General features: G+C 40.8%; 1 protein-coding gene across 3 annotated transcripts in view; it reads left to right on the forward strand.

Annotated features, from left to right (window-relative positions):
- The window catches only part of JARID2 (jumonji and AT-rich interaction domain containing 2), a 190,667-nt gene that overhangs the window by 3,826 nt on the left and 174,479 nt on the right, over positions 1-12,362 (forward strand). The gene's annotated exons all lie outside the window — the stretch shown is intronic.

Below are 12,362 nucleotides of genomic sequence, written 5' to 3' on the forward strand. Positions count from 1 at the left end.
CCATTAGCTAAAGTGGTGCTTCAGGTTAAGAACAGTTTCAGGTTAAGAACAGACCTCCAGAGGTACCACTGTAGCTGATTCTTCTTCCCGAGTTATGGGCCTGCTGGAATTTTTTGGGTGCGCGATCCTACCATTTTTGTTAGGTGCCCCCTGGGACTGATTGAAATGCCAGTTCACCTGGCTGGCTTTCAACCTCCCATCTCAGTCAGCCTTTTCCTGTGGCCTTCTTGTCCCAAACACTTAACATTGAGTCCTTCGTTGCTAGGCCACTGAAAGGGAGAAATTCATGGAGGACTGTATGCCAAACAGTTTGCTTGAAAAGCGTTATGAAAGACTGCTAGAATGTTTTGCCCACATCCGCTCCTCAGTTCAAGAATTCTAAAAACACATGTAACTCACTTGCATCACTGTCTCGAACATCATAATATTCCTGTGTAACCAGTGTGTGGATTGTGTCTAGTCATTTAGTTGATCTTTCAGTGGGAGAAATCACTGGTGAGGAATTCCAGTATAGAATTAATGTATTTCAGCTTGAACAATGGTCCACCTAGTGTCTATATTGCCTCTGTTGCTGGCTGGCTCATGACATTTTACACAATAAGTATAGATTTGAAGTGGAAATTTAATGTACAGTGGTGCCTCGCAAGACGAAGAGAATCGCGGAACGGATTCTTTTCGTGATTCTCTTCGTCTAGCGGTTTTTTCGTCTTGCGAAGCAAGCCCATTGACAGCTTAGCAGATTAGCGCTATTAGCGGTCTAGCGGCTTTTAGCGATCAGCTGTTAAGCGGCTTATCAGCGGAACAGCTGATAAGCGGCTTAGCGGATTAGGAAAGGGGGGGGAGCGAAAAAAACCCGCGGGAACTCGCAAGATTTTTTCGTCTTGCAAAGCAACCCCATAGAGAAATTCGTTTAGCGAAGCGCCTCCAAAACGGAAAACCCTTTCGTCTAGCGGGTTTTCCGTCTTGCGAGGTGTTCGTCCTGCGGGGCACCACTGTATCAGTGTCTCAAATTCTGTAAGGCTAGATAGTGCTGGAACTCACCAGAGCTATTTTGTCAAATGAAAATGTTTCCTGCTGATGCAGAAATTAGAAAGTACAGTATAGCTGTGCACTGTATAGAGATTGTCACCATTCATCAAGAGCCTTTTGAAAATGCTGTATAGTGATCCCCCCACCCTTAGCATGTAATTTAAAGGTGAATACAGGCATCAACAAAGATGCTTCTCGCATGATTTGCTGGTTTTACAATGGCAATAAGCAGTATGTTTCAATTTGTAGTGCATTAATAGATTTGTAATAACCCATAAACACAATACATGGGTGTATTTCACTTTTGTTATTTTTTCTGTCAAATTTCTCTTGAATTAATTAGCTATATTAATTAGTTCATTATGGTGGTCTGCTGTGCTCTATTTCCTAAGTATTTTCCCACATGAAGTAGTCTAATTTTGGCTTAAACTTGAGGGAACCAATATCCTCGCTTGCATACAGAGAACTTTGTAGTTCTTCAACAATATTGAAGTTCTAAACCTGACTTTCATAGATGCCAATTCCTGTATTGTTCTTGAAGATGATTAACCAACTGTTTTAAATTCACCATTGTACCTACAGCTGAAGAAAGCATCTTCTCTCACCTGCTCTGGGAAGTCAGCACATTGTAGTGAAGAAGGCACTGGACTCTTCCCTGGGAGGCCTGTGTTCAAATGACAGTTCAGCCATGAAGTTCACTATGCAACTTTAGGTTGCAATATATCAGTCAAACCTACTTCACAAAGTTGTGGATTTGGAGGAGAGCTGTGAGCTCCTTGGATGAAAGACAAGCTTACAGATGTTTTAAAAATAATTAATAAATTAAAATGCACACAGTTGGCTGATCCTATGAACCACTGTGCCAGCAAATATGTAATACTAGTGCTGTAACTCGATAGATGTAGCCATTAGAGTTGTTGCGGGGCTATGTATTTTACAAATGGGATGCAGGTACAGAGGACTCATTTTAAAATTATGTCTGCGGCAGAATTTGAAGCCATGGTCCGCTCAACGAAACATGTTCTTGTATTGTATGATATTTTCTTGCCTCTGCAGAGGTGGTTGTGGAGGATCCATCTGTGTACAGTGATGGTCAAATCCTGAGTAGCTGGGGTTTATGACACTGTTCAGGTTCAGTAGAGTTCTTAAAATATTTTATAAATCTTGTTAATTTAATGTGTTGTTATTTAATGGCATGGGAGCAGAAGACGTTTCCCATGAGAGTAGCATGTCTTGTAGAATGTTAAAGCACTAAAGAAATGTACTGGAATGTGCTTTGAATTTAGCCTAGAAGAGTGGAATTCATCTCTGGTTGGCACTTGAGCTACTCCTGCTAAGTGAGATCAAGGCTATTTTCTTTATTGTGGTGGCATCCATTGAGGAAGGAGAATTGTTCAGTCTTTGGCTACTGAATGTTATTTATGTCCGTTTATGAGGACTAAGCTGTCTTTTTTATTGTTTGGAAACTAAGCCTAGTGTTTCACCATTTGAAGGGGCTGGACTTCTGAGAATATACCCATGCTCCAGGGCTTGTACTGTATTCTAGTAGCATTCCTGGTACAAATTGATGTGCTTAGCAAATCCCTAAATAGCTTGAGCCATACATAACTTGTAACTACTTATTATATCCTATTGCAGTTCCTAAGATTGCCAGGAGTATTTCTTTAGTATACCATCATTGCCTTGGGCTTGAACATCAAAGACAGCCTTCTCCAACTTGGTGTAGTGGCTGGAGTGGTGGATTTAGCCTTAGTTCAAATCCTCATTCAGATGTGGCATTTGATAATCACTCTTTCTTAGCATCATTCTCCTCCTCTGTGTAATGGAAATAACAAAAGCCTAAAAGAGATCTGCACATCCAACATAGATCTTCCCATTTATTTATGTACAGTAGTCATTCCAAAGATGCTCGCTGCTTCACTTTTGACTTTTACAAAATCATTTCTGGTGCAAATGTGGGACAGGGTGCCGTATCCATATCTGTGTGGTGTCTCCCAGCCCTGGGAATCCTCAAAGTAGTAGAGAATTCTTCAGATTGGGAAGTGACCATACTAAGTTCTAGTTCAGTGGTTTTCAGCTATGTTTCAGAGGCTTATTGGGGGTTCAGGGTTCCTCAATAAGCAAATATGAATTGGTAAACTCTGCGCGGGGCCCAAACTCACCCTGAACAGCTAAAAGAGGCTCTTGGGAGGCCGGAGGGACATTGCTGTTGCCTGAGTGCTGGAAGAAAGACCTGATCGCTGCTGCAAGGCCCATTTTCACCTGGCCTAGGGGCAGGGCCCAGACTCACCCTCTACAGCTAAAAGAGGCTTCTGGGAGGCTACTGGGACATTGCTAGAACAGCTCTTGGTTTGCTGTGGTCAGTGGTCACTGGCTAAAATGTTTTAAAATGTTTTACATGGTTCTCATTTTGGTCCCTGTTTAGTTTTTGTTGAGTTGCTGTTGGTTAAATGTTTAGTGGGAGTTGGTGGTTACTGTATTTTAATTTGAGTATAACTGTAAACTGTTTATTGTTGTTGTTGTTGATTTCTATTTATTTATTGGTCTGTTTGTTGCTTGTATAGGATATCCCCCCCCCCAATGTTTGGTTGTATTTTTATATATGTTGCAAGCCACTTGGAGTGGCTGGAGAAACCCAGCCAGATGGGTGGGTTATAGATTAAAAATTATTATTATTATTATTATTATTATTATTATTATTATTATTATTATTAGACAAACCTCTGAGAGCTTGCCTGCTACTGCTCATCTTCCCTTTGCTTGTGCACTAGGCCCAGGAGAGTGTTGGATGCTATCTAGGTTGCACTGTTGATTCTTTTAGGACAGTGGTGAGGCCCAGCAGGCTTTGAAAGCATCCTGTCACAGGCAACTCCTTCCTCCCCCAAACACTTTCCAGAAACTTCTATAACATACAGGAATTCCTTAACAGACATGTTTGTATGGAAAAGGGTTCCTTGAAGTGAGAATGTTTTGAATGCCACAGCTGCAGAAAACTGACGGATCATTCCTTTTGTTAGAAATTACCCCCCTCACACACCCCGCAACTGGAAATGTTGCCATTTAGGAATCAAGCTATTCCTTTAGCTAGCCATTTCAAAATCTCAGTCAGTGGCAGCAAGTCAAAAGTACTATAAATGGGTCATTTTTTAAAAGCGTTTTTGGGGCCTCCTTTGCTGCTTCCATTGGTCACAGTCCAACACAAAGACACACTTTATGCATGCCTAACTCAGCATTGAATTGTAGCCCATAAGTTTTGCTGGTCTACTGATTTCTTCAAATGTAAACAGGCTTTTTCCTAGCAGATTTGCAGATAAGAATCTGCAGTACGTTTTGAACTGCAAAACCCAGACAATTCTTTGCTTTGTCATACAGACTATATATAAAACACAGTGCTACCTGTATGGCATAGAATTTCCATTAGCTTTACAGGCCGTCCTACACCGTGCAAAAGTTTGTTTTTTCTGTCTTGCAAGATGTGCAGCACATTCCTATACATGTTTACATAGAAGTAAATTGCACTGAGTTCAATAAGCTTTACTCCCAGGAAAGTGTGCTTAGTATTACAGTTTAAGGCAAAATATTTTGCTGTTAGGTATCTGTCTTTAAATCAGGCAAACTGTTCTTTTAAAATCAACAAGAGTTCTGACATTCACAATATTTGTCATACACACCTGGTGGTACAAAAACTGCCTGAGAAGGGAAAGAGTTTTGTAGCCAACTCCACCTCTATTATCTTGAGCAGGCATCAAATCGGGTGCTATTTAATTCTGGGAACTGCTCCTAATTTTAATTGACCCATCTGCTGGCATCTTCTTAAAACTGTAATGAAATTTCCCAGGCTGTATTTTTGAGGAGGAGCTGAACTTTGCTTTAAACAATCTAACCTGCATCTATTTTTAAGGTACTTTTGATGGTCAGAATTTGGACTTCTGTATATATTGGTGTTGAGCTACATCATGTATTGAATTTGGCATTGAAAGTTGAGGCTTTCAGATGTGCAAAGCAGCAAGCATAACTTTTCAGTCCAATGTATGTGCCAAGACAATTAACTTTGTTGAACTGCAGCTGAGGAAAATTTTTTAGGACTGCTCATATTTCTGTGTCAGAAATACAGAACTCCAAGCCAAGTTTCAGTTCAAAAAAATCCTACTCAAATTAAGACAATCCTCTCTGTAGTTTTAAGGTTGTTCAGCAGTTAGGCCCAGAACGTTCAAGTGCTTTTTGGAGTGGCATTGAACAATTATGAAAATGTATATTATTTTTTACCTCAGAAGGAAGATAATACTTGTGTTTGTGAAGCTGTAGTTGTCTGGGGATCAATGGTATTCATTCTACATAAGCTGTGATGGTGAAAGTTTCATTGTTTCTGAGAGGCATTGAGACAGTAATTTGTTGCCCAAAATGTGATTTAGGTGTGATTTAGAGCAATCTTATCTAATATTTGGTGGTTAGCCTGTTTTTAATCTATATCTTGCAAGTATATCTTGCTGAATTGCAGCTTGCTTCTTTGTGGCCTGTGTTACACAATCAAATGAAGTGAGGAAAGATCTAGAATAACTACTTAATGATTGGCTTAAAAATAAATCCAAGTTAGATATAGATAAGAGAGACAGGGCCAGAAAGTGACCTTGCTGCTCCATCCTGCCCCACAGCCCCTTGAGCTCCCTCTCCAAATGTTTCTTCTTGAGGGTAGGGGGACTCTGCTGAAGGCACTGAGGGGGAATTGCTGAAAAACTAGGCCAGAGGCACCTTATGCGCCTCAACACTTAAGCTATAACGATGTTGCTTTAATATACGTTTTTTGCTATTTAAGTTACACTTGTATATAGCGCCCTTTAGCACTTGGGAAATGCAGCTCATATTTTATGATAGTATCTCATTAGGACTTTGCGATCCATCTGTAAAAATGCACCTAGCTAGTAAGTTTGATGTTGCTCTGTGTTGCTTACTGTCTGACAGTTCAGTCCTACACATATCTGCTGAGAAGCAAGTCCTGTTGAGTTCAGTGGGGCTTGCTCCCACATGTGTGGGGTGCAATATTGTTGTCTACATTGACAATGTTTACAAAGGAAAGTTACATCAGAAAGGCAGGGATGCAATGTGACTTAATCAGTTTCTGTGACATCTTAAAATAATTACCATTTTTATTGTGGCATAAGCTTTCTTGGACTAGAACTCACCTGTAGCTGCACCAAAATTGTTACTCTTTAAAGTGTCAGGACACATGTCAGGCTTCCTGCAGTGAGTTAACATGGCTACCTGCCTATGACTTGGTGTTTGTCATCCAGTATACCAGGGCTAGCCACTGTAGTATCCTCCACATGCTGTTGGACTCCAACTCCAACTACATCAGCTGGGGCTGATGGGAATTATAGTCCAACAGCATCTGGAGGGCACTGCCTGGGTTACAAATTCAGCTATATAGATCATATTGGTTATATCAGGCATGGCCAAACTTAGCCCTCTAGCTGTTTTGGGACTACAATTCCCATCATCCCTCACTACTGGCCCTGTTAGCTAGGGATGATGGGAGTTGTAGTCCCAAAACAGCTGGAGGGCCAAGTTTGGTCATGCCTGGGTTACATGGTCTCTTTTAGATCATTGCATTGGAGCCAGAGATCCTATGATTGACTTACTCATGAAGCCTCCTGTGAATGAAAGTGGGTGGGAGGTGATTTTAATTGATTCCCCCCTTGATCCATTGGAATTTCCAGAAATCTGCTCTGAACAGTTGGAGGGCCCTCTCGGAAGAGTATGGAAGCTAGCGTAGGAGAAGGGGAAATTGGCAAAACTTGCCTCTCCTCCATGAATGGATGAAGCCACTGTTATTTTTGCTACATTTCCCAGACATGCTAATTCACATATTTTATAGTTATTGAATATAAAATTATTTTTCCAGGAATGTCTGGTGATTACTGTTGAAGGCTTCATATTAAGTTTAATTATCTGTTTGAGTTTTCTCAGTTTAATTTTTATAAACTTGTTACAGCAAAAAGTCTTCACTTGTTGATTTTATAAGGGAGGGAAGGACTGGAAATCAGAGTTTGATATTGCATATTGGTGGAACTCTGATTTATAGTTCTGAATTTTCCTCCTACAAACCATAGTTTCCCAGTTCAGAAGTAACTGTTGCAAATCAAGAGTTGCGCAAAAAACAAGAAACAAGGACATTGTTAATCCATACAAGCAGGGAGTGGCAGGGTGAGTACATAAACACAGGACTCATGGTACTTCTGAACTGACTTGAATGAGGTCATAGCGACTACAGCATCAAGTGACAACTTGAATGTGTGCAAAATGCTGTTGCAGATCAAGCACAGCTGACAATATGGTGGAGAGCCTAGCCCCCCACCCCTTTGTCTTTTTTACAGGCCAGTTGCCTATTCTCATCCTGTGCTTTCTGTAGAATGCAAGACAACACTTTTTTCCCCTATGATAGGCAGAAAGGGAACCAGTTAACCACAAAACAGAAGGTGTGGTTACTGCATATTTTGTGCTACCTCAGAACTCCTAAAGAATAAGGCCGGATCTCTGGCCTATTGACAAACACACAGCTTTTTTGCTGGTTGCTGTTAACACATTCAGCACACAATCCATCAAGTGATGTTCATGCATGTGCAAATCAGTCCACAGTCTGAGTAATGGATTGCTTTTGAGTAACGGAGTGCTTCCCCCCCAAAAAAAGATATTTAGGGGTACTGTCATTTTGACTCAAGAAAATCACCGGGAAAGGAAATGAAGCCACCATTGGATTCACAGAATGTTTAGGGGTATGTGTCCCCCTGCATCCCCCCAGAAAAAAGCACTGCCTATATAATTGCCTATATTTCCATTTATTTATTTTTAATCCTACAGTTTTCATCCCCCTGCTTGGGTCAGTTTCATTTATAGTGCTATAAATGTAGCAGTCTGCTGTTGGCATGGCTTGTGTTCCAATGCAATTTCAGCTGTAAATCCTTCACTGGTCTCCTGTGGGTTTTGGAACCTAGTGGTCAGGGATTCTTCTTAAATTGCGGTGACCAGAACTGGACACAGTACTCCAGGTGTGGTCTGACCAAGGCAGAATAGAGAGGTATTACTACTTCCATCGATCTGGACAATATACTTCTATTGGTTCAGCCTAGAATAGCATTAACTACTTCTTCTTCTTCTTCTTCTTCTTCTTTTTTTTTTTGCTGCTGCTGCATCACACTGTTGACTCATGTTATGCTAGGGGTCTACTGAGATTCCTAGATTCTTTTCACATTTACGACTGGCAAGCCTAAGAACACCTAAAGCCAGCCTACTGCTTTGCAATGATGGGGCATAAATGGAACAAAACAATCATTTTACCAGAAATGGCAACACTGATTGTTCAACCCACATTCTTCAGAGGCAAAAGCATTCAGTAATTGAATGTTTTGAGACGTTTTGTATTCTTATATCGGGAATTAACTGTATTTCCTCTCTTCATAAGATATATTTCTCTTTGAATTTCCCTTTAAAGAGTATGTCCAGACAAGGAATATCCTGACCACAATCCCTGGTTTACCCGGTGTCTTTTAAAGTTATAGCTAAATTACAAAGATATCTCAGATGTGGGTTTGAACTTCCTTCCATCTGCCACAAGCCTCCCTATTTTGTGGCTCTTTGCCTTGTTTCCCCCCTCCCCACCCCCAGCCAAGAAAGAAAAAAAGGTAAAGAAAAGTTGTATCTGAAAAAAAAGCTCTGGAAGATTAGCAGATCTAATAGCTTAAATATTAAAATCTTTATTCATAATACCACTGCATTTATGTTTCATGTGTGCCTCAGATCCTGTTAATAATGGAAGGTCCCCTGAGTCCATAGTTCCTAGGAGATTCAGCCGAATTCAAACCCTGCATGTAGTACATCTGGATGTTATAGAAAACAGGTTGATGGCTATAACCCAGCAGGGTTGCTCTTGCCTTATTACCTGCTAGATATCCTAATGATGCTAAAGCTTTCTGTTCTCTCCTCCCTTCTCCAAAACATGCACATAAGACTAACATAATGCCAATAATGTCTTAGTTAAATGGCAGTTTAGTCTTAAATACACTTACCAGGGAGTAGGCCTCTTTGAGCATAGTGACCCTTGCTTCTAAGTAAACATGCCTAGGATTGTACTGTATTTTTCTGAGTTGCAGGAAGTTCATGCGGAGTCCGAGGCCCCACACACAAACAATTGAAGTTTACTTCTTAGAAACATAAAAATTGCAGCAGTTGCTAGATAACCTGAAGGCGTGAAATGGCTAGAATTGGTCACCATGCTGTGAATTGACATGGAGATTGCCTCTTTTTGCACTTTCAGGCAGAAACCCCTAATTGTGAGCCAAGGTGAGGTGCTTTTAAGACATTTCCTTACCAAGAGGAGACTAGTGCTAGCCATTTAATTTTTTAAAATTGGCTCCTCAAGCAAGTTACAGTCCAGAGTGTACATTACGTTAGGGATATAATATAGGTGAAAGGTGGTTTTTTTTCCAGTTTTTGCCTTCTGGTTACCGGCAGTTGATGTCTGATCCAGGTTCCAGTCTCTTCCACAGGGAGGAGGAAACTGCAGGTGGACTCATTGACTGGCTAATGTCAAAAGATGCCAACCCACAGAAAAAAGCCTTGAGATCTGATCTCCAGTGCAATTGCCTGAACTTGCTCTAAGCCTGCCTTTATAAGCACAGAGGGTTCCATTAAGCCATTGCCGTGTGATTTCTCAGGACCAAGTACATTTAGATTTAATGTACCTGGCTCAGGACACTTCTCTGTTTAATCAAGCGGCTGCTTATTTTGGCTGATTTTTAAGGTGCTGTTTGTTAATTGTGACATTTACTCAGCCCCACATGGGTTAGCCAGTTCCTGATTATCATTCCATGTTAAAACTGTTGAAGGAGCCGCTGCGACTCCTAGCAGAGACTCCAGGGGCAGAAACCTTGGTGTGAACAGGCTGCAGCAGGTTAAGGTCCCAGCTATGCATTACATGCACACGTGTGTTAACCAAAACCTGACAGCTGCTTCCTCGGAAAGCGGTTATGGGGCTGGATGTGTTTTGAGTTGAGAGAGCAGTCTTTTGGGGCCAGAGGAAGGCCGAGGTGCTTAATCCGTATATATCTGGAAGGAAAGGGTTTCTTACACGCATTGGCGCAAGCCATGCAGTTCTTCCTTCAATTGCTTGTTGCAGCCCCTCTCCACGAGAAGCAAAACGTTTTGTTTATTCATTCATGGCAACCTACATCTATCCCTCCATCTGCACAAGGGAGAGTTTTGGCGAGTAGTGATATTTCAGGTATAATGCAGAAAAAGATGGAGGATTCAGCTGCAGAAGCCTTAAAAATGCTGGGAATCCCCTGTCAACCCTTTCCATGTATGCCAAGAATGGAAATTTCTTACTTATATAGCACACTAAATGATACTCTTTCTTGCTGAATGCTGCTGCTTGGCTTTTGGGGGTGACAGTTGCAATGGGGGGTGGGAATATCTTGGAAATCTGTTTCCTATAGAAGTGACCTTTATCAAGAGGTTTTTCCGGCCTGTTTTTTCATGTTTCTTGTCTTCAGAAAACTGGGATCTGTCTATCTATACCTCTCTTTTCAGTTGATCATTCTGCTGAGATGGCCAGCTTTGTCTTTCATATCCTTGCAACGTGAAACTTGTAATCAGCCCAGGCCGCACTATCAAATTTGTTTTTAAATATATTAAAAATGCTTACAAGAGCTAATTTTGTAGGGTGTAGTTCCCACTCTGAATGTCATGTGGAATATTTTGCAATAATGCCTAGGTTAACAATGATAGTCTTGCTGTATTGTGGAGAAAAAAGAAGGCTTCTGTTCAAACCCAGCTGGATTTCAGGCTTAATTCATTGCTCTATGGTGGGATCACCACAGCTGCTATGGGGGCCTTTACAAATGCAAAAAAGCTGTCAGTGTTTGTTTTATCCAATGCATAAGCGATGAGGCCAAGTTGAGGAATCCATTCCAACATGCAGTGTACATGCTGTAGGCGTTGTTTTTATAGCATTGCTGTTTTATTTTGAACTTTAAAATAACTTGACACGCAAGGGGCTTGAGGGTGGGTGGGGGGAAACAGTCTTGGGATGGGGAAAAATACAATTTAAACAACTTCTGTCATGTTCTTTCTTTTCTTTTTCTTTTTAGGATAACCACCCAGCACAATTAATTTTCAGTTAATGGTTGTAAGCGGACATGAAATTATTTGGGAAGATTCCGAAATTAGTATCATGCTTGAAATCAGTGAAGGGCTGTTTTTAGTCATATATTGGTTTCCCTCATTTTATTAGTCTTCCTAATGTGGGTGTGAAAGAAAGAAAGAAAGAAAGAAAGAAAGAAAGAAAGAAAGAAAGAAAGAAAGAAAGAAAAGGCCTAAAGTCATGAAGCTGTCATAGCTTCCTCCTCCTCCAGGAATCCTGGGACTTCTGTGAGCAGGTTAATTTACCTCTAGCAGAATTATTAGTGCCTTCAAAAACATTATAATCCCTTGAGAGAATTGAAGATGGTGAAAGATTTTTAGGGCACGTATGCCTTGAGCTGTAGTAGGTCTTTCTGTAGTAGTGACTAAGGCCACACAGACAGAAGCAACAGATGTCTATTCGCACTTTTATTTTTTGGTTGTACAGTTAAAAATCTCTCTCTGTAAAATAAAACTGAATACAGTTTGTTTTGGTTTCAAGTGGATACAATACTTCATCCCAGTGACATTGGTGTCGACATTGTTTTTTCTTTTAGAAATCCATCTGACCACTTCTTTCTCTACTTTCCCTTCTGTTTGCCAAATACTAAGTAGAACTCCTTCCAGCCAATTAAAGAATAACATTGATTCATTTCACACATTGCTGCTTAACAATGCAAGTCATGGCATTTCACTTGGGGCTGAGATTTTTTTTTGCCTCCGTGTGACATCCAGTTCTTTTTAGCTCCAAAAATACTGGGACTCTTGCCTGGAGTTCTCTGCACCATGTGCCAGGCTAATGTGTCATATATTTACAATATCATTCCTTGCCCATTTCCTAGGTTCCCCCCCCCCATCAGTCTTTCTCCTGCTATTAATATATATATCAGCTTTTATTTTTAATTTGCACCTACAGTGGTAACTGCGGCCCAGGTCCAGGTGTGGGCAATCACGTGGTACTTCCCCCATCCATAGCTTATCACAGTTTTGGATTTCATTGCCTATAATCCTGTCTTTAAAACTGGATCATAGTTTTGACATAGTTTGTAGGTTGTAAAATGGAAAATAAGCCTCCAGATGTTGAAAATTACAGCTCTAGGGTGCAATCCAGGGAAAGTAAGATAGCGTACATCTAAGTGTGCAATCCTGCATCCTGTTAC

The sequence above is a fragment of the Podarcis erhardii genome (assembly GCF_964252035.2).
Source record: "Podarcis erhardii genome assembly, chromosome: 8".
NCBI classification, from domain to species: Eukaryota; Metazoa; Chordata; class Lepidosauria; order Squamata; family Lacertidae; genus Podarcis; species Podarcis erhardii.